The sequence below is a fragment of the Pseudophryne corroboree genome, chromosome 1 (genome assembly GCF_028390025.1).
Source record: "Pseudophryne corroboree isolate aPseCor3 chromosome 1, aPseCor3.hap2, whole genome shotgun sequence".
In the NCBI taxonomy this organism is placed as follows: Eukaryota; Metazoa; Chordata; class Amphibia; order Anura; family Myobatrachidae; genus Pseudophryne; species Pseudophryne corroboree.
Window position 1 is genome coordinate 895,562,658 of NC_086444.1, and position 26,092 is coordinate 895,588,749.

Consider the following 26,092-nt stretch of genomic DNA (forward strand, 5'->3'; position numbering starts at 1 on the left):
CTGGGGATTTGTGAAATCGGACAATGACACCAATATTGTATGTGCATTACAATCTGGGCAAATTCCAGCACGTCCCATGTTTTGCACATACAATTAATTTGGTGGTGCAGAATTTTGTTTTAAAATGACAGGGGCATGCAGGAGTTTCTGTCGATGGTCCGAAAAATTGCAGGCCACTTTCGACATTCAGCCACTGCGTGCCGAAGACTGGAGCGCCAGCAAACATTCTTGAACCTGCCCTGCCATCACCTGAAGCAAGAGGTTGTAACGAGGTGGAATTCAACACTCTATATGCTTCAGAGGATGGAGGAGCAGCAAAAGTCCATTCAAGCCTATACATCCACCTATGATATAGGCAAAGGAGGGGAAATGCACCTGACTCAAGTGTAGTGGAGAATGATTTCCATCTTGTTCAAGGTTCTCCAACCAATCAAACTTGCCACACATGAAGTCAGTTCAGACACTGCCAGCTTGAGTCAGGTCATTCCACTCATCAAGTTTTTGAAGAAGCAGCTGGAGAAATTGAAGGAGGAGCTAAGATGGAGCGATTCCGCTAAGTATGTGGGACCTGTGGATGGAGCCCTTCATTTGCTTTGCCAGGATTCAAGGGTGGTCAATCTGTTGAAATCAGAGCACTACATTTTGGCCACCGTGTTCGATCCAAGGTTTAAAGCATACGTTGTATCTCTTTCCAGCAGACACAAGTCTACAGAGGTTCAAAAACCTGCTGGTGAGAAAATTGTCAACTCAAGCGGAACGTGACCCGTCAACAGCTCCTCCTTCATTTTCTCCTGCAACTGGGGCTGCAAGGAAAATTATAAGATTTCCTAGCCCACCCACTGGCGGTGATGCAGGGCAGTCAGGAGCGAGTTCAGACATCTGGTCCGGACTGAAGGACCTGCCAACGATTACTGACAAGTCTACTGTCACTGCATATGATTCTGTCACCATTGAAAGAATGGTGGACGATTATATGAGTAACAGCATCCAAGTAGGCATGTCAGACAGTCTGTACATATACTGGCAGGAAAAAGAGGCAATTTGGATGCCCTTACACAAACTGGCTTTATTTTATCTAAGTTACACCCCCCCCCCCCCCCCCCCCCAGTGTGTACTCTACTCCGAAAAAGTGTTTAGTGCAGCCGGTAACCTTGTCAGCGATCGGCATAGGAGGTTATTTCCCGATCGGCATAGGAGGTTATTTCCACAAAATGTGGAGAAGATGATGTTCTTCAAAATTAATTATACTGTAACTTCCTCCAGGAAGACCTTTACCAGCAATTGCCTTTAGAAAGTACACAGGGACCTGTGAAGTTGGATTCCAGTGGGGATGAATTAATACTCTGTGAGGAGGAGGATATACACAATGAAAGGGGTGAGGAATTGTAGGATGAGGATGACATCTTGCCTCTGTAGAGCCAGTTTCTGCAAGTAGAGATGAATTGCTTCTTTTTCGGTGGGGGGATTAATTGCTTCTTTTTGGAGGGGCCCAAAACAAACCAGTCATTTCAGCCACAGTCATGTGGCAGACACTGTCACTGAAATGACTGGTTTATTAAAGTGTGCATGTCCTGTTTATACAACATAAGGGTGGGTGGGTGGGCGGGCCCTGGGTGGACGGGCCTAAGGACAATTCCATCTTGCACGTCTTTTTTCTTTGAATGATGTGCTCTTTGGGGCCTAGTTTTTAAAAGTGCCATCCTGTTTGACACTGCAGTGCCACTCCTAGATGGGCCAGGTGTGTGTGCTGCACACTTGTGTCGCTTAGCTTAGTCATCCAGCGACCTCATTTCACCTCTTTTTCTTCTTTGCATTATGTGCTCTTTGGGGCCTAGTTTTTAAAACTGCCATCCTATTTGCCATTGCAGTGCCACTCCTAGAAGGGACAGGTGTTTGTGCCACACACTTGTGTCGCTTTGCTTAGTCATCCAGCGACCTCGTTGCACCTCTTTTTCTGCTTTGCATTATGTGCTGTTTGAGGCATAGTTTTTAAAATTGCCATCCTGTCTGCCACTGCAGTGCCACTCCTAGATGGGCCAGGTGTTTGTGCCACCAACTTGGGTCACTTAGATTAGTCATCCAGCAACCTCTGTGCAACCTTTTGGCCTAAAAACAATATTGTGTGGTGTTCAGAATAGACTGGAAAAGAAGGTTATTGAGGTTAATTATACCATAGGATCAAAATTACCCCGTATGCTGTGACTTTAGCTGTTTTTATGTTTTTTTTTTCATAAATCATCTAGATCCAAAACCAAAGCCAAACCCAAAACCCGAAAGGGTGGTGTTGGCAAAGATCCAAAATCAAAACAAGAAATGTGCACGCAGCACATCTTTAGTATATAAATATTGCACAATTCTCTCCAATAGTGCAATTACATCCCACAGTAGAGATTTGAATTGACAAGTAGTAACAGGTTTTTGCATGCACAAGTGATTTGCACATCAACAAGCAGATTTATAGTGCCACACAGTGGCAATGAATGCCATCATACATTTTTTTTTTCAATATGGACAAATCATATCATTGTAGTAACATAATTAGTAGAGCTTTCACAGAGTCCAGGTTAGCTTCTTAATATAGTAATACAGTATCATTATGTAACAGGCTTTCCAAATTATATATTGCAGGTAGATTAACTTTGCTGAACAGCTCTGAGCATAAATCCAAGTATGCATCAGGATAAGACAGGATCAGATTGATTGCAACCCACAACATGGACACTCCCTATAAGGGTTGAAACTTCCAATCAGTACCAGTCAAAGAATGAAGTAAGATTCTAACATCAGCAGTGTCAATAAGAAGTCAGTCAGAAAGAAGCCAAGCACAGCTGGTATGCACAGCTGACTGGTTGCCAAGAGACTGATTGGAGCTAACAGATTTAACTGATTTCCATTTTATCATACAGACATTAATTGTCATGTGATGTACATACAGTATATATTGCATATTAAAACAGCATTATCCCTAGTCAGTACCTTCCGTAGATTCCCTGCCATTTACATTTTGTAGTACATAAACCACATGAGTACATTTTAAATAAAGCACATTTGATTAGTTATTATTTCTACTACAATTTTTAATTATACTGTTTAGTTATCATACATAAAATGTATGCAATATTATTAATCAACTTTAAATATACTGATAGAAAGGGGAGCTTAAAACATTTTACAATATTTACCATTTTTAAATATATTTTAAATTCCACATAAATGTAGAAATTATGAAATAAGACAGGAAAGACCTGAATACGCTACATAACAAAAAACCCTCTCCAAAGGATTCCTAACAGGTTATTTATACAGTCTGTTCTCTCTAAAAACTCAAGGAAATGTCATAAATCTGTAATCAACCTGTCACTGAAATGTTTCATTTCTTCAGTTGTGTCTTTAACTGTCAGCTTTCCTTTAATTCCTCTTATTATAACATCAGAAGTTCACAACCATTTCAATAACACATCATAAAAGAAGTACATACTTGTAAAAAAAAAACATTTTTTTAAATGCAGAAAAATATTTATTTTAGAAATATCATGCCTGTTGTGAGGTTTATGAAAGTGAACTGCACACATTTAAATAAGCTTCAATTTGAATTGATAATGTGTAATTTTTCATAATTTAATACATTTTGCATAGATTTCGTTATAAACTGTAAAACAATATCAAAGTCTTTGAAAAAAGGACAAAGTCCACATACACATCTTTGTCAGCCTTTATGATGTATGGACAAAAACAGTATAAAAACAGTTAAAGTTCAACTTTTTGGGTAGCAGTAACTCAAATCATAAGAGTAATGAAAAAGAGTAATGGAATGCATTTATGTATGAATGGCCAGGAGGGGATGGGGTCACATCTGGATGTATGATGTCATGGTGCAAAGCAAAGCAGTAATTGGCTATAAAGTGGAAAACTAGGGATGTACAAGCTCAATTTCCTAGAAACAGAGCACACCCAAACGTCCGGATTCCAAGAGAATCCGAGCCGTGGCTCAGATTTTCCTATCAGGCTCGGATTCCAAAACAAGGTGAAACGTCTTCTTCCTAGCATTGGATCTCATGTGCTTTGGATTCTATATAAAAGTCTCTTCTGTGACAATTCGGGTGCCATTTCACACAGGACTCCAGACAGAGAGCACAGCCACTAGACTACATAGAAGCATAGAATTTGATGGCAGATAAGAACCACTTGGCCCATCTAGTCTACCCCTTTTTTTTTTACATTATTTTTTTTCTCTAACCTTGTTTGATCCTTATTTCTTTGTAAGGATATCCTTATGTCTATCCAATGCATGTTTAAATTGCTCCACTGTCTTAGCCTCTACCACCTCTGATGGGAGGCTATTCCACTTGCCAACTACCCTTTCTGTGAAGTAATTTTTAAGCAAATTTCCCCTGAACCTCCCCCCCTCCAGTCTCAGTGCATGTCCTCATGTCCTATTGCTGCTCTTGATTTGGAGAATGTTTCTCTCCTGGACTTTGTTAAAACCCTTGATATATTTGAAAGTTTCTATCATGTCCCACCTTTCCCTTCTCTGCTCCAAACTATACATATTGAGATTTTTTAGTCCTTCTGGGTATGTATTGTGATGTAGGCCATGCACCATTTTAGTTGCCCTTCTCTGTACAGTCTCTAATGTATTAATATCCTTTTGAAGATATGGCCTCCAGAATTGAACACAGTATTCTAGATGAGGCCGTACCAATGACCTATACAGTGGCATTATTACTTCTTTCTTTCTGCTGCTGATTCCTCTACCAATGCAGCCAAGCATCAGACTAGCCTTCCTCATTGAACAGAAAAGGAAAAATAGAGGCGCTCATTTCATTTCAACACTGCAAAAATCTAAATTCATCACAACCAAGGGGTAATAAAAATTGAATATTTATTCTTAAATTAAATGAATAAAAATATATGTACAAAACCACTTTGTTATGCACAGAATATATATAAAAATCTCAGTTAATAATCTCTATTCTCACAAATTTGCCACATATACAATAAAGTGCTCATATAAATTGCTTGTGCTACTATAACAAACAATTAAGAAAGTGATACACACTGATCAGTTATCGGCAGTCTCAGTGTATCAGCTGTTGTAACACTGTAGCCAAGACTGTTATAAACCACCAGTCAGGTAGAGCACAATTACTGAAAGAGAGTGCATATATTGAAGACAATGAATTGCGTCTTGTGAATGTTTGGATGTATGATACAATGTCTCAATGTTCCAGGAACCAATTAAATGGAAATATTTGTTGAATTACCTCTCCAGTTGGGCTAGAAGACCCGAGCGTCCTCAGGTCGATGCAAATTGCCCAATAAGCAGTGGAACGGAGGGTCTGTCCATACACTTCAGAATCCCGCAGTTGTCTAATTCTTCCCCTGGGCGTGCACCGCCCGCTGCAGTGTGTGGGGAGAGACAGGTGTGCGGCTGATTAATTCGAAGCCGCTATGGGAATCCGGCAATCTGTAATGCTTCTCTGATGCTCTCTGGACTTGTGCTGTCCGTGAGTGGTGAGAGGGAGAGAAGTTGACGTCCGGCCGCTGCCCGTATGCTGAGCTGATGCTGCGGTTACGTCCACCGTTCACCGTTCGCTCCTATAACCAGTAAATTGGAGCTGTAGACGGTATCCCAAAGCGTGCGGCAAGTGGTGAGAAAGGGGGAGGAGTCCTCATTGCTTTGTTACATTGCTTACCTGCCTTTAAGTCACCTGAAATAGTGACTCCTAGATCCCTTTCCTCCTTAGTAGTTTCCAGTATAGTGTCATTAATACTCTATTTAGCATTTGAATTTTTGAGACCCAAGTGCATGATTTTGCATTTTTTGGCATTAAACTGTAATTGTCACACTCTTCACCATTCCTCTAGTCTACCTAGATCCTCAATCATTTGTTTTACCCCACCTGGTGTGTCTACCCTGTTGCATATCTTTTTGTCATCTGCAAAAAGGCATACTTTCCCTTTAATGCCATTTGCAATGTCACCAATGAAGATATTAAAAAGCACCAGCCCAAGTACAGATCCCTGGGGTACTCCACTGGTAACACTTCCCTCCTGTGAATGCACTCCATTTACCACAACTCTCTGTTGTCTTTCCTTCAACCAAGATTTTTTCCATTCAATAATCCTAATATCCATCCCAAACTGTCAAGTTTATTTAGCAGACTGCAATGTGGAACAGTGTCAAAAGCCTTACTAAAGTCTACATAAGCTATATCCATGGCTCCACCTTTATCCATCACTTTAGCCACACAGTCAAAAAAGTAAATAAGATTTGTTTGACATGATCTCCTCCCAGTGAATCCATTCTGTTTGGGATCCTGTAAATTGCCGGATTTGAAATAATCTACAACTCTTTCTTTTAAGAGTGTTTCCTTCAATTTCCCTACTACTGATGTAAGACTCACTGGTCTGTAGTTGTTTGCCTCTTCCTTGCTTCCACTTTTGTGCAGTGGGACTACATTTGCTCTTTTCCAGTCCTCTGGAATTACTCCTGTAGAGAATGACTGGTTGAATAATTCTGTCAATGGTGCTACCAGCACCTCTTTAAGTTATTTTAGTATCCTTGGATGTATCCCATCTGGCCCCATAGATTTGTCCACTTTCAGCTTTGAGAGTTCTGTTAGGACCTTCTCCTCTGTAAATGTACTTGTTTCATTTTCCTGAATATCCCTGCAACTTAACTTTGGCTCCTTCCCCTCTTTTTCTGTAGTAAATACTGAGCAAAAATAATTATTTAGATGGTCTGCTAATAAATTGTCTCCCTCAACAAGACTCCCAGTCTCTGTCTTTAGTTTTATTATTCCACCTTTTGTTTTTCTCCTTTTGCTTATATACCTAAAACAAGATTTACCTCCTTTACCCACTGACTGGGCTATTTTCTCCTCAGCTTTGTTCCTTTGCACATCTGATTACCTTCTTAGTCTCCTTCTGTTTAACAAGATATATTTCCTTGTCTTCATTATTTTGTGTCTGCTTATATTTCCTAAAAGCCATCTTTTTTGCTTTCACAATATTTGCTACTTCTTTCGCAAACCACACTGGCTTCCTTTTCCATGTGTTTTTCCTAACACTTTTGATACAAAGGTCTGTTGCCTTTAATATTGCACATTTTAATGTTTCCCACCTCTCCTGCACTGCTTCCAAATTCCTCCACTCTGCCAAAGAATCGCTTACATGTTTTCCAATCCCTACAAAATCGTCCTTCCTAAAATCCAACACCTTTGTTTTTGTATGGGATGAGTCAGTCTCTGTCTTTATGCTGAACCATACTGCTTGATGATCACTGGATCCCAGGTTTTCACCCACTTTTACGTCCGATATTCTGTCTCCATTTGTAAATATTAAGTCTAATATTGTGTCTTTCCGAGTGGGCTCCCTCACCAATTGGTGGAGGGATGCTCCCTGAAGAGAATTTAAAATGTCCATACTTCTAGTGGAACTAGCAACAGACACCTCCCAGTGGTGTGCTTCATATTCCCTTTGCCTGCAGAAACAATACTTCTGTGCTGGGGGAGCAGATTTATTTATTCATGTTTGGTTCACTGCCCCCCTCTGTTAGTTTAAATAGTTCTTGATGAAGCATCCAAACTGTTCAGTTAGTATCCTCGTTCCCCTTGAAGATGGGTGCAGGCCGTCACTTTTGTATAAGCTCCTATCTTGCCAGATGGTGTGACTATGGCCTATAAATCCAAGTCTCTCCTCATTGCACCTTAGCCAAACATTGACGTTTCTGATGCGATGAGTTCTGTCTTCCCCTCTGTGTACTGGCAATACTTCTGAAAAAGATACACTGGTTGCCACCTGCTTCAGAGCAGTCCCTAACTTCCTAAATTCATCTTTTACGGCCATGAGTTCAGCATTTGCCAGGTCATTTGTCCCTAGGTGGACAATGACATCCACCTCCCCATCTTTTCTTGCTGCCTTCACAATTCTTAGCATGCGCTCTTTATCCCTTGGAGCTGTGGCTCCAGGTAAGCACCTTAGTTGTTTCTCTACTTCATTTGCATTTCCCAGATGTATTCCTCTAATAATGGAATCTCCCAAGAGAAGTGCTGTCCTTTTTGGAATTGTAATTTTCATGTTCCATTTCCTGTTGATATAGTTGGTAAAAGTCCCCATATCCTCCTGTTCTGTAGTTACTCTATTAGTTGTATCTTCCAGCCCTGCACGAGTAGCATATGAGTTTTGCAGTGTCACAGCTTGCGGGAGGTGTGTGTGTCCCTCTGGAAATCTCTGTCCTTGAGAGCCCACAGTAATCCAGGCAGAATGTCTTCTGGTGGCTCTCTGAGGCAGTGGAGGCATCAAAGACACAGACATCCTACAAATCTCAACATGCAGTTTTGCTATCTCCTCCTTCATCAGAGAAAATTGCTCACAGATTGGACAGCAGCTGAGTCATCACAATTCCTCTTTCTAAACAAATGCTTTACATCCATTTCACTGCAGTAGCCCAAACATTGTATCAGATGTTAATGGTATTGCAAATCTTCACTTTTTGTGTATTATAAAACTCACCTTTTTCGGTATTCTAACTCACCTGCTGCTGTTTCAAACTCACTTAATAAGCCAAGCCTCACTTTAGAATGCAAGCCTCTCACAATGAGCAAGCTCACTCAGTGTAGTCACTGTTTATATAGTTTCTCAGACAGCTGTTATATTCAGCCCCTCCTCCTAATCACTTCACACCTAGATTCAGCCCCTCCTTCTCCTAGTTTCTCTTCACACTCTTTAAGAAAGCACAGAGACAAACACAGCCAAATTCTCACACAGTTTTCCCACAATATTACAATCCCTATATGGATAGACAGAGAAAACTAACCTGCTGCTGTTTCAAACCCAATAAGCCAAGCCTCACTTTAGAATGCAACCCCTCACAATGACTACCAGGGTATTTGAATATTTAACAATCACTTATATGAGAGAGCGCATAAAGACTTTAAACAATTTTTATTTCATATTAAAAACTATAAACTTCTATTCTAATATCAATATATGCATATTATTGCTGAAGAGCTTTTGAAACAATGTAATTATTATTGCTACACACAAAGAACCAACATTAGATGGAAGCACAAGTCAGTCCATAATAATATGTTTATCACCAGCTGCCACTTATTTGCAGATTCGACTTCAAGATTCCTTATCTTTCCACTTAGTGGCTAGAATATAACTTAATGTCCAGCATCAATAAATTCTAGGTTCTTTATCCACAGGTTATATATATGGGTGCCAATTGGACTTCATAGATTGTGTCTATTATTAAAATAAAAGTGCTGCAGCAAATGTCCCCCTTGTTCCAGTGTTTTATTCAGACTGAGGAACTTTGGATAGATTATATATACCAGGCTTATTTTACCGTACAGGGAGAAGACTCTTGTCCAATGACACTTAGATGATAACGTGTCTGGAAACAGAGGATTGATAGTCAGTTTAGAGAACTGTGTCTCACCTCACCACAGCCCGGGTGTAGATATCTTTCCTCCAAGGACAGCCGTGGCCAGCAGTTGCTGTATCTCCCCTGCTAACACTGAGCTCACGGAGTATGACGTGTCCGTCTGTGAAACACCAAGCCGCGGCAGTGTACCTCAGGAGTCTTCCCTGTTGGAGCCATCCGGCTTCCCCCTGCCGGAGCCTGTATATCCAATGCGTGGTGTGATGCTGTACTGCGGCACCCAGCTGCGGCGGCATGCCGCTGGATTTCCCCTGCTGGAGCCGTCCGACTTCTCCTCACCAGCACCCGATCAGACTATTGCAATAAATGGTAGTCATACTGGTCCTTTGGATATAAGGCAGTAATGTCTGTCACACAGTCCGAATGGGGTATATTATATACTATAATATAAGTGCAGAGATTTATAGTGTGAAGTTGTTGTCATTTGTTTAAAACAGAATAAGGGCATGTTTGTTTTTTAAACTTTTGTGTGTTTTGGGCCAGGCAGTTGCACTCTGGTACAATAACACTCAGTAGGTGCTGTGCCACCACATTAATAATAAAATCACTGTGTGAGTCACAATGCGAAGTTACTGTCATTTATTAATAAACAGAATTATTATTTTTTTCATAAAACTTGTGTGTGTTCAGGGCCTTGCCACTGCATTAAAAAAGCACTGTGAGTTGCAGTGTGAAGTTGTTGTCATATGTTAAAAAACAGGAAAAAAAAAGTTGTTGTTTTTTTAACTTAAACTATGCAAAAGAATAACACAGTTCATTCTGCAATCTAGACCTAATTCAATCACAATATACAGATATGCTTAGCTTCATCATTGCCACAATGCATTTGCACATGCGTATGCATTGCATCATAGATTACATGCGCTCAGGTGCAAATAGTTGTACCGTAATTGCATAATAAATTTCCTAGGGATCACAGATGCTAGTAGTAGCGTAAATCCAGCCACACCCATGAATAGTCATAGTTGCAATGAGAATGAGCATACTTATAAATACATTTTCTGTACTGTATATCCTATACTTTATTAAGAAAATGATACTGAAATCCTAAAAATATAAAAATAGTAAATTTAATAATTATGCAAGACGTAGTCAAACTAGATTAAAGCATTAGCGTACTCATTGAGGCCAGTTGGTGCACAGTAAATGTTGGCTAGCATAAGAGACTAATGCTTAAAGTCCTGCGTACTAACAAGAAAACTGCTGTCTGTAAGAAATGTGCACGGTTGATTCAATGTTAACTCCTTTTTGGTATAGGATTCTCATGGTATGACTACAGTCACAGGTATCAGCATCACTCAATTTATATGTCACTTAGCAGTGTGACCCTTGGCTAGTAGTATTCAAGTTAATGGGGTCTATATACTATATGATTGGATAGAGATAAAGTGAACGGAGATAAAGTGCCAGAGAATCATCTCTTAACTGCCATGTTACATTTCTTTGCACAATTGCACCTATTTATCCATATCAGGCATACACTAATGTACAAAGATGTATATCCATACTCCAGGTTTTGGAATTGCTGGATTGTGTATCCGATTGGAAATGCCAATAATGGAGTTTCATATAAGAGAGGCAGATAATTTACAGGAGGTTTCCCATTCTCAGCAATGCATAGAGAAGGTAATTGACATTATACAAGTTTTATTTTGTTACCAAAGAAACAATTAACACAATAGAAAGGGAACCATCTTTGAGCACTGGCACCCCTATCTAAAAAATTAATTCAGATGAGTTTGTTGTTGCAAACAAACAAATCTAGGGTAAAAAGAGAGTGGTAAAATAGTAATCATAATACAGAAGTGTCATTTTAACAGAAGACCAACAGTATCAAAGTAGAGGCAACGTCCAGAACAAAATTAGGAGAGTAATAGATCTTGGATTTAGCAGACAAATATCATTAAACTATTTTGTTACAGTTGTTTTAGTGGGAAACAGTACACAAAACATATTCTAGGCGATTCAAGAAAAATGTTAACACTAAATATTAAGCAAGCAGCAGGGACTGTGAAGCAACTGGTATCATTATGATGGAAAATGTGACAAAGGCCTATTGGCCTAAAGCAGAAGTCAGGCTATGATTATAATATTATATGCTTATGTGATTCCCCACCAAAATGAACTATCTCTATACAATATGAATAGGACTTTGGTGGTATCACACTCATGTGAAAAGAGAGCTCACGTACAACCCCATGTTCAGAAAACCTTGAGGAGTGCTCTTTATTGGAGGGTATTTATCAAAGCTTGGAAAGAGATAAAATTGTGAGAGGTAAAGTAGCAACTAATCAACTTGTGTAATTTTTCTAACAGTCTGTAAAATGTATGGTAGAAGATGATTAGCTAGTACTTTATATCTCTCCGAGCTATGATTAATAGCCCCCGTAGAAATTAACTACCCCATCCCCTTTCCTTGTTCCTCTTTGCTAACTACAGCTGCAGGGGAGTCATTGTCTGCTGAGGGAGAAACTTCTAGGCCCGGATCATGCTGCATGTGGTACAGGGAGCACAGCACATGTCCAGCTTTATATATAAAGTAGAGGACACTGACTGCTCAGTTACCTTTAGGTGCACTGAGGTAACGGAGCAGTGAGAGAGCTGCACTGATGGTTTTCATCTGAGAGACAGTTGTGAGCAGACAGCATAACCGGTGTCCAGCAGCAGTGGAGGGTAGTGAAATCCTTACTGGAGGGCAGAGCAATCCCTGGAGGTGGCTCTGTAGCAGAGGTGTTGCTGAAAACAAGAGCTGCCCACCCCATTGACAGGAGAGACAGCTGCAGCTGCAAGAGGCAGACTCGAGGAAGTAGCTGAGGAGCACGGTAGTGACTGAAGTTGCTGGATCAGCTGGAGAAGAGCAGAGGTGTGGTGACTGTGTGGAGCTGCATTTCGGTTTCAGACACAGGGACTGAGTCTGCTAGAGGTGGAGCTGTCTGAGGCACAGATCTGACAGCACTTCAATTGAGCCAGCACCAGAAGTGGGGAGGTTCAGTGAGAAATGACGCCTCTTGTGGATGGAGAATCAAGAGAACTGTGCTGGAGCTAAAGTAGGGATGTTTTATAAACAATGTTAATTTAATTAATTGAAATTTGTATTCTTTTTTAAATAAGTTGTCTACCTAAGCATATTATACACTAAGAAACTTATGTATGTATGTATGTATGTATGTATGTATGTATGTATGTGAGTGTGTACTGTATGTATATATATATATATATATATATATAGAGAGAGAGAGAGAGAGAGAGAGAGAGAGAGAGAGAGAGAGCAGGCACTCACTGATTGATTAACCAACGGGGTGCCCTCCTTAAATTTGCACAGTAGAAGAGTAAGATCCCTGGGTTAGACTGGCATGTCTTATTCTATATATAAGGAACCAGACGGCACTTCACAGAATTTTTTGTAGAAATCCAACTTTTATAAATTAATTCATGATAACAAGCATAGTACTAAAAAACAAAGTTTCAACACCTCACAGGCATTTTTATCAAGGTGCAGATGCTCATGATAAAAACTAGGGGTGTGCACCGGGCCATTTTTCGGGGTTTGTTTCTTGGTTTTAGATCTGGAACTCCTTCATGTTTTGGATCTGGATTGGTTTTGCCAAAACCACCCTTGCGGGTTTTGGTTGTAGAGCTGGCTTTTTAAAAAAAAAAAATCCAAACAGCTAAAATAACAGAATTTGGGGGTGTTTTTGTTACTAACGTATTATTAACCTCAATAACATTCATTTTCACTCATTTTCAGACTATTCTGAACACCTCACAGCTCACAATATTGTTTTTAGGCCAAAAGGTTGCACCGAGGTAGCTGGATGACTAAAGCTAAGTGACAGGAGTGGGTGGCACAAACATGTGGCACATCTAGGAGTGGCACTGCAGTGGCAGACAGGATGACAGGTTTAGAAACTTTGCCCCAAAAAATGCTCCAAAGAGCACATAATGCAAAGAAAAGAGGTGCAAGATGGAATTGTCCTTGGGCCCTCCCACGCACCCTTATGTTGTATAAACAGGACATGCACTTTTTAACAAACCAATCATTTCAGTGACAGGGACTGCCACACCTGTGGCTGAAAAAATTGGTTTGTTTGGGCCCACACAAAAAAACAAGCAATTGATCTTTCCCTGCACAAACTGGCTTTATAGAAGTAAGAGGTCACCATCATCCTCCGATTCCTCACCCCCATCAGTGTGTACATCCATCGTCTTCCCAGACAATAAATTAGTCCCCGATGAAATCCACCATCACAGGTCCCACAGTACTTTGTGGAGGTAAATTGCTGGTAAAGGTCTTCCTCATGGAATTTGAAATTAATTTTGATGAACATCATCTTTTCCACATTTTGGTGAAGTAACCTCCTACGCCGATTGCTGACAAGGTTCCCAGCTGCGCTAAAAAGCCTTTCTGAGTACACACTGGAGGGTGAGTAAAACAAAGCCAGTTTGTGCAAGGGCCTCCAAATTGCCTCCTTTTCCTGCCAGTAGTGAAAGGGATTGTCTGACATACCTAATTGGATATTATCACTGAAATAGTAATCAAACATTCTTTCAATGGTGACAGCATCATATGCAGTGACAGTAGGCATGTCAGTAATTGTAGGTAGTTCCTTCAATCTGGACCAAATGTCAAAACTTGTTCCTGACTGAGCTGCATCACCGTCAGCGGGTCTCTTCGGAAAATGGAGTTTTATCTTCGCAGTTGCCGGAGAAAATGAAGGACGAGATGTTGCCGTGTCATGTTCCACTTGAGCTGACGATTTTCTCACCAGCAGGTCTTTGCACCTCTGCAGATTTGTTTATGCTGGAAACAAAGATACCACGTAGCCTTTAAACCTAGGATTAAGTATGGTGGTCAAAATGTAGTGCCCTGATTTCAACAGACTGACCACCCTTGAATCTTGGCAAAGCGAATGAAGGGCTCCATCCACAAGTCCCACATACTTATTGAGGGAGGATCTAAGATGGAGTGATTCCATTTTCAACAGATGCTTCTGCAAAAGCATTATGAGGGGAATGACCTGACTCAAGCTGGCAGTGTTTGAACTAACTACATGCGTGGCAACTAATAAGGGTTTGAGAACCTTGCACAACATGGAAATCATTCTCCATTGTGCTTGAGTCAGGTGCATTCCCGCTCCTTTCCCTATGTCGTATGTGGATGTGTAGGCTTGAATGGCCTTTTGCTGCTCCTCCATTCTCTAAAGCATATGGAGAGTAGAATTCCACCTCGTTACTACCTCTTGCTTTGGTTGATGGCAGGGCAAGTTCAAGAGTGTTTGCTGGCACTCCAGTCTTCGACACGCAGTTGCAAAATGTCGAAAATGTCACAACATTTTTCGGGCCACCGACGGCATCTCCTATACACCCCTGTTATTTTTTAAAAAAATTCTGCACCACCAAATTAACCGTGTGAGCAAAACATGGGACATGTTGGAGTTCACCCAGATGTAAAGCTCTCACAATATTGGTGGAATTGTCAGATATCACAAATCCCGGGTAGAGTCAAAGTGGGGTAAGCCATTGTGCAATGGCTCAGTTTCTCGAAGAGGTTCCCAGTGGTGTATCTCTTACTGAAACCAGTGATACACAGTGTAGCCTGTCTTGGAATGAGTTTGCGTTTGTGAGATGCTGCTGGTGCTGCTGCTGTTGTTGCTGCAGAAGGCAATACATCTACCCAGTGGGCTGTAACAGTCATGTAGTCCTTAGTTTCCCCTGTTCCACTTGTCCACATGTCCGTGGTTAAGTGGACAGTGGGTACAATGGCATTTATTAGGGCACTAATGACACTTTTTAGAATGTCCTTGTACATTCTGGGAGTTGCTTATCTAGTGAAGTGGAAACTAGACAGGATTTGGTACCGGGGACACAGTATGTCCATAATTTGTCTAAATCCCACTGTACTAATGGCAGATACTGGATGCACATCTAGCCCCAGCATAGTTTTTATGGCCTCAGTAATCTGCTTTGCAACTGGGTGACTGCTGTCATACTTCATCTTACTCGCAAAGGACTGTTGAACAGTCAATTGCTTTGTTACAGTAGTACAAGTGGTCTTCCTGCTCCCCTTCTGGGATGAAGATCAATTCCCAGTAGCAACAACAGCAGCAGCATCAGTAGGCATAGCACTCTAGGATCCTCTGGATGAATCCCCAATAAGAGAGGAGTCAGTCATGACTATGAAATGGCCTACAGAACTACCTCCGATCCTGACTGAGGAGGAAATTGACAATCAGGGTGTTGGTGGTATGGATTGCATGCACTTGGATACAACAGAAGAAAGGGAGCTAGGTGTCACTGGACTGGTCACACTCCTAGCCAAAGTTTATGAACTTAACAATGACTGTTGATGATTGCACTGCAATTGACGTATAAGGGAGGATGTTCCTAGGTGGTTAACGTCCTTACCCCCATCTTATTATGAATTGACAAAGGCTACAAATGGCTTGACACTTGGTATTTTGCCCAGGCTGACAATGGGCTTTTTCATCCCATGGCCAACAACTGTCTAAACTGGTACCTTATTAAAACCAACCACATCACCATCATAATCCTCATCAACTTCCTTCTCAGTGCCAGCAACACCAATATCCTCCTCATCCTGGTGTATTTCTACAGTGACATCCTCAATCTCAATGTCAGCATGTGGACTGGTGCTGCTCCTCTCAGCACTTGTAAAGGAGGAAGGCGCCTCATCTTCCTGCATAGTGCAGTTAGACATGTCAACCGTTGACCCACTTGTAACTCTCCTTGGGAATTTGTGATCTTTTTGAAGGCACACGTGGTTACTGTGCCTTTAACAAGTTTCCTTTTTTAACTATTATACAGGGAGGAGGGCTTACATTATCATTATGAGCTGCAAAACCACCAGTCATAAGCAAAGGTCAAGGCCATAGCCTTTCCTTGCCACTTCGTGTAGTTAATAGCATATTGCCAATTTTACATTTCTCTTCAGCTAATTTTTAATCACCTTCAAATATTTCTTCTTTGTATGCCCTGTATGCTATTGGTTAATCGGCCTTAGCCAAGGACATTGACGGAATTGAATTGTTGAGTAGAGGCAGCAGCTTCAGCGCTAGTATTAGTAAGCAGTTCCTGATATTTCAATTGTTTTACCGCCATTTCTCATGCACTGAGTGACTGAATGACGCACCAATATAAATATATTTTTTGCTCTGGATCATACAGAGAGGATATATAGCAGTAGTGTAAGGCAGCCACAGTACTAGTCATCAGAGTGACGTACCAATAGAAATATATTTTTTTGCTTTGGATTACACACAGATATATATCAGTAGTGTATGGCAGTACTGGTAGTCGTTACTGAGTGATGCACAAATAGAAATATAATTTTTGATCTGGATCACACACAGAGGATATATAGCAGTAGTGGACAGCAGCCACAGTACCAATAGAAATATACACTGCTCAAAAAAAATAAAGGGAACACTTAAACAACACAATGTAACTCCAAGTCAATCACACTTCTGTGAAATCAAACTGTCCACTTAGGAAGCAACACTGATTGCCAATCAATTTCACGTGCTTTTGTGCAAATGGAATAGACAACAGGTGGAAATTATATGCAATTAGCAAGACACCCCCAATAAAGGAGTTGTTCTGCAGGTGGTGACCACAGACCACTTCTCAGCTCCTATGCTTTCTGGCTGATGTTTTGGTCACTTTTGAAAGCTGGCAGTGCTTTCACTCTAGTGGTAGCATGAGACGGAGTTTACAACCCACACAAGTGGCTCAGGTAGTGCAGCTCATTAAGGATGGCACATCAATGCGAGCTGTGGCAAGAAGGTTTGCTGTGTCTGTCAGCGTAGTGTCCAGAGCATGGAGGTGCTACCAGGAGACAGGCCAGTACATCAGGAGATGTGGAGGAGACCATAGGAGGGCAACAACCCAGCAGCAAGACCGCTACATCTGCCTTTGTGCAAGGAGGAACAGGAGGAGCACTGCCAGAGCCCTGCAAAATGACCTCCAGCAAGCCACAAATGTGCATGTGTCTACTCAAATGATCAGAAACAGACTCCATGAGGGTGGTATGAGGGCCCAACGTCCACAGGTGGGGGTTGTGCTTACAGCCCAACACCGTGCAGGATGTTTTGCATTTGCCAGAGAACACCAAGATTGGCAAATTCGCCACTGGTGCCCTGTGCTCTTCACAGATGAAAGCAGGTTCTCACTGAGCACATGAGACAGACGTGACAGAGTCTGGAGATTCCAAGGAGAACGTTCTGCTGCTTGCAACATCCTCCAGCATGACCGGTTTGGCAGTGGGTCAGTAATGGTGTGGGGTGGCATTTCTTTGGGGGGCCGCACAGCCATCCATGTGCTCACCAGAGGTAGCCTGACTGCCATTAGGCACCGAGATGAGATCCTCAGACCCCTTGTGAGACCATATGCTGGTGCGGTTGGCCCTGGGTTCCTACTAATGCAAGACAATGCTAGACCTCATGTGGCTGGAGTGTGTCAGCAGTTCCTGCAAGATGAAGGCATTGATGCTATGGACGGGCCCGCCCGTTCCCCAGATCTGAATCCAATTGAGCACATATGGGACACCATGTCTTGCTCCATCCACCAATGCCACGTTGCACCACAGACTGTCCAGGAGCTGGCGGATGCTTTAGTCCAGGTCTGGGAGGAGATCCCTCAGGAGACCATCCACCACCTCATCAGGAGCATGCCCAGGCATTGTAGGGAGGTCATACAGGCACGTGGAGGCCACACACACTACTGAGCCTCATTTTGACTTGTTTTAAGGACATTACATTAAAGTTGGATAAGCCTGTAGTGTTTTTCCACTTTAATTTTGAGTGTGACTCCAAATCCAGACCTCCATGGGTTAATACATTTATTTTCCATTGATAATTTTTGTGCGATCTTGTTGTCAACACATTCAACTATGTAAAAAACAAAGTATTTAATAAGAATATTTCATTCATTCAGATCTAGGATGTGTTATTTTAGTGTTCCCTTTATTTTTTTGAGCAGTGTATTTTCTTCTTTGTCTCACACAGATATACAGCAGCAGTGTACGGCTGTACTGGTAGTTGACACTGAATGAAACACCAATAGAAATATATTTTTTGCTCTGGATCACACAGAGGACATATAGCAGTAGTGTATGGCAGCCACAGTACTAGTAGTCAGAGTAACGCAACAATAGAAATATATTTTTTGCTTTGGATCACACGCAGATATATAGCAGTAGTGTATGGTAGTACTGGTATTCGTCACTGAGTGATGCACCAATAGAAATATATTTTTTGCTCTGGATCACACACAGAGGATATATAGCAGTAGTGTACGGAAGCTGCAGTTCTAGTAGTGAGAATGATGCACCAATAGAAATATATTTTTGCTTTGAATCACACACAGATATACAGCAGTAGTCTACAGCAGAACTAGTAGTAGTCACGGAGTGACACACCAATAGAAATTTATTTTTTCCTTTGGATCACACAGAGATATATAGCAGTAGTGCACAGCAGTACTGGAAGTCGTCACTGAGTGACGCACCAATAGAAATATATTTTTGCTCTGGATCACACACAGATATATAGCAGTAGTGTACAGCAGTTGCAGTACTAGTAGTCAGACTGATGCACCAATATAAATATATTTTTTGTTCTGGATCACACACAGAGGATATATAGCAGTAGTGTACAGCAGACAAAGAACACCTAATCCTATACATACACAGTCACAGTATGCTACTATGCAGAGCTCTAACACAGTAATAGCACACCCAAGCACCCAACTCAACTCTCCTGCAAAACAACCCCTCTGCTCTCTCCTGCCCCCTCTGCTCTCTCCTGCCCCCCTTTGTGCTCTCCTTGCTTGCTCCTTCCCTAACAGCACACAGCACAAAAGAAACACGTCCTCACTGTGCACTCTCCAAGTCCGGAGTGAAGATGGTGCCGATCACAGGGACTATATATAGAATCCAAAACCCACGAGATCCGACAGCAGGATGATGATGCTTTGCTTTGTTTTTGGATCTGAGTCAGGCACGATAAACCAAGCCTGACTCATATCCGGGCTGGGATCCCCATGTTCGGGTGGGTTCGGTTCTCAGGCATGCCGCCTGGTTCCTTTTATATAAGAGAAGACATGCCAGTCTAACTCAGGGAACCCATCTTCTATACCGGAAAGTATTCACATCGCTTCACTTTTTCTACACACAATACCCCATAATGACAATGTAAAAAAGGTGGGGGGGTTTAGATTTTTGCAAATTTATTAAAAATTAAAAAATAAGAAATCACTTTGCCATGAAGCTCAGAATTGAGCTCATGTGCATCCTGTTTCCACTGATCATCCTTAAGATGTTCCTACAGCTTAATTGGAGTCCATTTGTGGTAAATTCAGTTGATTGGATATGATTTGGTCTGACACTTGACAGTGCATATCTAAGCACAAACCCAGCATGAAGTCAAGGGAATTGTCTGTAGACCACTGAGACAGCATTGTCTCGAGGCACAAATCTGGGGAAGGGTACACAAAACAAATCTGCTGCTTTGAAGATCCCAATGAGCAAGAACAAGATGTTCGGATCCACCAGGATTCTTCCTAGAGCCATCTAGACTTAGCGATCAGGGTAGTAGGGCCCTAGTCAGGGAGGTTACCAAGAACCCAATGGTCACTCTGTCAGAGCTACAGCATTCCTCTGTGGAGAGAGGAGAACCTTCCAGAAGAACAACCATCTCTGCAGCAATGCACCAATCAGGCCTGTATGGTAGAGTGGAAAGACGGAAGCCACTCCTTAGTAAAAAATCACATGGGAGCCCACCTGGAGATTGCCAAAATGAACCTGAAGGACTCTCAACCCATGAGAAACAAAATTCTTTGGTCTGATGAGACAATGAGACAAAGGTTGAAGTCACTGGCGTGAATTCCAGCCATTATGTTTGGAGGAAACCAGGCACCACTCCTCACCAAGCCAATACCATCCCTACAGTGAAGCATGGTGGTGGCAGCATCATACTGTGGGGATGTTTTTCAGCGGCAGGAACTGAGCTACTAGTCAGGATAGAGGGAAAGATGAATGCAGAAATGTACAGAGACATCCTGTATAAAAACCTGCTCCAGAGTGCTCTTGTCCTCAGACTGGGGTGACGGTTGATCTTTCAGCAGGACAACAACCCTAAGTAAACAGCCAAGATATCAAAGGAGTGGATTCAGGACAACTCTGTGAATGTCACTGAGTGGCCCAACCTGATGGAGCTTGGCAGGTGCTGCAAAGAGGAATGGGCAAAACTTCCCAAAGATAGGTGCGGCATCATATTCAGAAAGACTTGAGGTTGTAATTGCTGCCAAAGGTGCATCAACAAAGTATTGATCAAGGGCTGTGAATACTTAAGTACATGTGATTTCTTAGTTTTTTATTTTTAATAAATTGCAAAAATCTCAAAAAAAACTTTTTCATGTTGTCATTATGGGGTAATGTGTGAATTTTGAGGGAAACATTTATTTATTCCAGTTTGGAATAAGGCTGTAACATAACAAAATGTGAAAAAAGTGAAGCGCTGTGAATACTTTCTGTATGCACTGTACTAACACACTGACGCCTAGATTAACAAAGGCCTACAGAATTTCAGTGGTAAGTGTATCGTGGTATGGGCCAGTACATGGCCCCTCATTACCTACCTGCCCGGCCACTCAGGTACCTGAGGCACACACATGACAGCACAATGCAGGATGTACAGATGGGGTGGTACACACAATGCAGGATATACTGATGTGGAGTGGGCAGACAGGATAACGCAGGACTTACTGATGAGGAGGGGCTAGACAGCACAATGCAGAATAGGTCGATGGTCAGAAATATAATACAGGGCACAGAGATGTAACGGGGGCAGGCAGCACAATGCTAGACATAGAGTTGGGCAGGGAGAGGACAGCACAATACAGGACATATTAGACAGAGTGTAGGGCAGCACAGGGCAAGGTGGGGGGTGAAGACTGAAGTGATTCAGCTTGTGCTGGGTTCAATAACTAGTTTATGTCTATATATATATATATATATATATATAAAATATATACACCCTTAACATCACTAGGCACACCCCTGAGGCATTGGTCAGACACCATACTTGCCTACTCTCCCAAAAGTGCCAGCAGATTCACATTTTTTTAGACAGTCCCCTACATCCTTTAAAGAATGTACAGATCTCCCACATCCAACCAGCTTCCTAGTGATGCATGCAGGATGAGAAGATCATACAGGGATTTGCAGTTCCGTATGGAGGGGGTAGGCTATATGCCTCAAATTTGTCACTAAGCCCCTCCCCATGAACCCACAAATCGCAACATGTTGGTGGTGGGGTCCAGTGCTGTGCAGCCTCCCACCTGTATTGGTAAGCTGCGTCTCCTCTCCAGGCTTCACTTCTCCCGGAGCAGAGATTTTAATTGAAGGCAAGTATGTGCCTTACACACCCTGCTGCAGCACACAGTAGGCCTGCCTATCTATCTATCTATCTATCTATCTAACTATCTGTCGTAGTAGCTGCACTGCTGAAGGGCCGTCTGTGGAGACCTGTGAGTGGGAGAAGTGCACCACTCACTGAGCTGTACTTTCTATTGGAGGCTTACTTGCAATGGACATTATGAGCAAGGATATGTTAAGTCAGAGGTCCTTTATTGTGAGCAATGTAAGACCAATTATGCATCTTCATATGCATGGCATGAATCAAAGATATCATCAAAGATATCATCAGCAGGAGCCTCTGTACAAGTCCCCGTGGCAGGATCATTAGCATATTTTAGCAGAAGATCCACAGCATTTGTTCTATGGATAAAGATGGACTTAGCTGCTTGGGCCTAGCTTGGTAAATCTGACAGCTTCACAGCCCACATAGAAACCTACAGTATGGGGTTTCTGACTGCTGTTGCAAATGGAGGGAGGTACAGTATGGAGATATATGCTGCGCTCCGTCCATGATACATTGGGGTGATGCTTAATATTTTTGGGTACCTCCATAAATGAGTGATTTAGGGGGATACCTTGTAAATATTTGATAAATAGGCCTCTTAGTCCGAATAAGAAACTTCATCAGACAGTCTTGTATTAGTTTACAGTTATCCATTAGCTCCAGCTGTTTGAGGGCGTGACCTTCAGCTCGGCAATCTTTTAAGGCCTAAGCATTCTTTAACCCAGTGATTCTCAAACTGTGTACCATGGCACCCTTGGGTGTCTCAGGACACTTGCAGGGGTGCCCTGGGTTTGTGATCGAGGACCAATTAAAATTATTTATTGTCAATGTAATAGGCAACACCAGTGCTAGTGTATGTCAATCATAAAATATGTGGACAACCAAAAGCAAATGTTGTCCCTCACCACACAAATGAACCCAATTGAAATATTTATTTCTAAATTTCTCAATAAGAAACTTTTGGCCTAGGGGTGCTGTGAAATAAAAAATTCTAATACTCTGGGGTGCTGTGATTTAAAAAAGCTTGGGAACCACTGTTTTAACCTCTTAACTGGCATGATCTGATCACATGCAATCGCACCTCCCCACTGTGTCCCCCAGTTTTTGTCAAAAAGATGCGGTCTGCAAATGTGCATAATAAAATATTTATATATTTTAAATAATACTTTTTAAACTTTATTAAATTAAAATAAAAAACAAATATATGAATGGTTCTGAAGGGGAAAATCGTCAGTAAAGTGGTTATTGCAAAAAGGCAAAACATAAAAGGCGACTAGTGTCAGATTCATTTATTCAGAGTTTCTTTGTAAGCGTTTCCAATTCTATTATTTCATCTGAGATCAAAGGAAGTTTAGAGTCTAACCTCATCCACTTGAGGATGATGTGTACTGGTGACTTGCAATGTGCCAATCTGTCATATTATTTACAATGTTCTTTAGCTTCCATACTAAATAAATCTGTGGTTCTGATAGCACCAGTAAACAAAGAAAACTTTAGGATCAGGCAATAGCTTTTGCAAAGTATATAGTATAATTGCTTCTAATATAACATGCTCTAGTATAATTTGCAAATGTAAGGACCTTTTTTTTTTTTACACAGGATTTTTTTTCACAATAATTGTTTTTCTTGAATATCCTGTAGGGTTTTCTGTTACTGTACATACTGTAAGACATTACAGTTTTGCTATATTTGCAATGGGACACAGCAATCAATAAGAAGCCAGCTTTCATTATGTAATTTGCTCTAGAATGATAAAATATAATTGCTGATTTTTTGCGGTTTGGCAAATAATTTGCACCTACATGTAATGTTTTTCCATGAGACCTATTATCTTAGATTCTTCCAAATGGTTAATCTTACCATTTCCGTTTTAGGTCCTTATTCAGCATATCATCATCATCATCATCATCATCATCATCTACGTTCTGCTTGTTAGTCTGAATACAAACTGGACTTAATTTTGATTTATTAGATCCATGGTATATGCATAAGTGTTGGATCCAGCAGCATGTCAGTAGAGACAGCACAGCAGTAGTTCCAGGGTTATTTCTGTGCGCAACCGAAGATTTTTTCTAACTCATTGTCATTCCAACTCCATTCTGATGTGTCATAGGATAACTACAGAGCAAAGTAGCATGGATAGTGCCTTTCCGATAGCTGCAACAAATGCGTCCCTGGGTGGAGTTTAAGTCAAGCCTCTTGCACTAATAATGATGAATGTTTTCTATCTCCATGTCACAATTCTCAGTATATGAAATGTGCCAGGAACAATAGGAATACAACAATGGTAGAAAAGAGAAGTGAAGGAATGTTTGTCCATATGAGAAAAAGATGTGCTTAAGGACAGTACAGTTTTAGTTTTTATACAGTCTATGATGAAAATAGAAAATAACTAAGAAAAACTGTTGGAGCATTAGGAACACTAGTAAATATAGGTAAATACACATTATATTAATTGGGCATCACCACGCATTGTGTACTATCGTGTTACAAGATTCTTCTGTATCTTATTCCAGTAGCTTATTAGAGGATAATTCAATATCATTTGACATGTATTTCATGTCATCAGCTTTTACTAAGCCACACTTACTTGATATTCAAGTAATAGGTTACAAAGTTGTAACTACAGAAGCAAGAAAATATCAATATACACTGAAAAACCAGCAAAATAACCTAACCATGAAGACATTTATCGCAAGACCTTTAAAAATAAGATCAGAGAGAAAGATTTTAAATTTATGTGAATCCTAAAGAATTCTAATGGTAATGCAATTCAGAGCTAACTGGTGCATACACAGACTTTTGTGTTTTCCTCAAATTGGAAACTTTCTCTAAATAGGAATAAACTTAAGTGAAAACAGAATATGATGCAGAATTAAATATGAAGAAGTCACACCTTGGTAAGTACTCATACAATATAAGGTCAATAGGATATTTCCCAATGGCACAACAAAAAGAAATTGCACACTTGAAGTGTGGACTGATTTGTCAGATGTACAGGCTCAAACCCACTCCCTGCTTTAGTGTACTGCTCAGTTAGGACCAGGAAAATATACCTGTGGTTGATCTATTTATTCTCATCTTACCCCCAGATGAGTCCAGAAAGAATTCTACATGTTTATTTTACCATAAATATATAGAAAGATTCCACAGCTGAAGCAGTTCTAAATTATTTCATTAAATGTAAATATATACATCACAGAGGCATTTTAACTACTTGCCTGGCATGGTTGCATCAGAGGCGACCATGCCTGCAAGTGCTCTATCTGACCTGGTCGCACAGCATGCGACCAGTCAGATAGTGTTAGCAGCGGCGGGGAAAAGAAACTTCCCTCTGCTGCTGCTGTCAGAGGGACCGGAAGGTCCCTCTGCCTCCCTGCACTCTCCCCTACTGATTGCCGTGCTGCTGATCATTGCTGATTGGTCAGCACAGCAGGATCCCCCCTCCAGCGGCTGCAGACAATAGCAGCCACTGGGGAGTGTAAATTAACCCTCCCAAGCCACCCCCAGACCCTCCCCCCCGTATACCTGGAGGCTATCCCGGCTTTCAAAATGAAACCCGCGATGGTTGCGATGTTCCCGAAGTTCCGATGGTCTTGGTGTTCATGGTCGATGTTTCGATGTTTGAAAAATATATTTTTTATCTTTTTTTTTAACTAAAATCATTTGGGATAGTGTTAAATTCATGATCAACACCTAATTTACTCATAAAAAAACAACACAATTTCGGAGAGGTTTTTGGCAAAATAAATCATCAGTTAAGTGGTTAAGAGAGAAGAGGGTCTGTGTGTGTGATCTGTGTGAGCCCTCTTCTCCCTGGCAGCATGGTAGACTCTGGCTTAGTGCATGCACAGGTCTCTAGGAACATTGTGTCTGTGCCTTGTTCCAGGGGACATCTCTATTGCGCATATGCAAATCACTGGGAAAATGGTTATACACCATTTTCCAAGTGATTTCTGTCTACAGCGCTGTCCACTGTGGGACTCCAGAGGGGTAAGTATAATTTTATGGGTACAAGGTGTGTAGAGTGGGCACCTCTGCACCCAGGAGCCCGTGTACCCCGCACATCTTGCACCCATTATAGCTACACCAATGATACACCAATAACAATTAAGGGACTGATTTGGAGTTGCATGGATCTCTTTATGCATACAAATGGGGAATTTTTGCATACAGTGTGTACAGTACATGCACTTGA

The 26,092-nt window shown here is 41.4% G+C and overlaps 1 long non-coding RNA gene across 1 annotated transcript in view; it reads right to left on the reverse strand.

Moving 5' to 3' along the window:
- Nucleotides 1–23,981, reverse strand: part of LOC134960950 (uncharacterized) — a 123,394-nt gene extending 99,413 nt beyond the window's left edge. The window contains exon 1 of the long non-coding RNA XR_010187839.1: nucleotides 23,755–23,981. This is a non-coding gene — a long non-coding RNA (uncharacterized LOC134960950). The remainder of the gene's footprint in view (nucleotides 1–23,754) is intronic.
- Nucleotides 23,982–26,092: the final 2,111 nt, after the last annotated feature.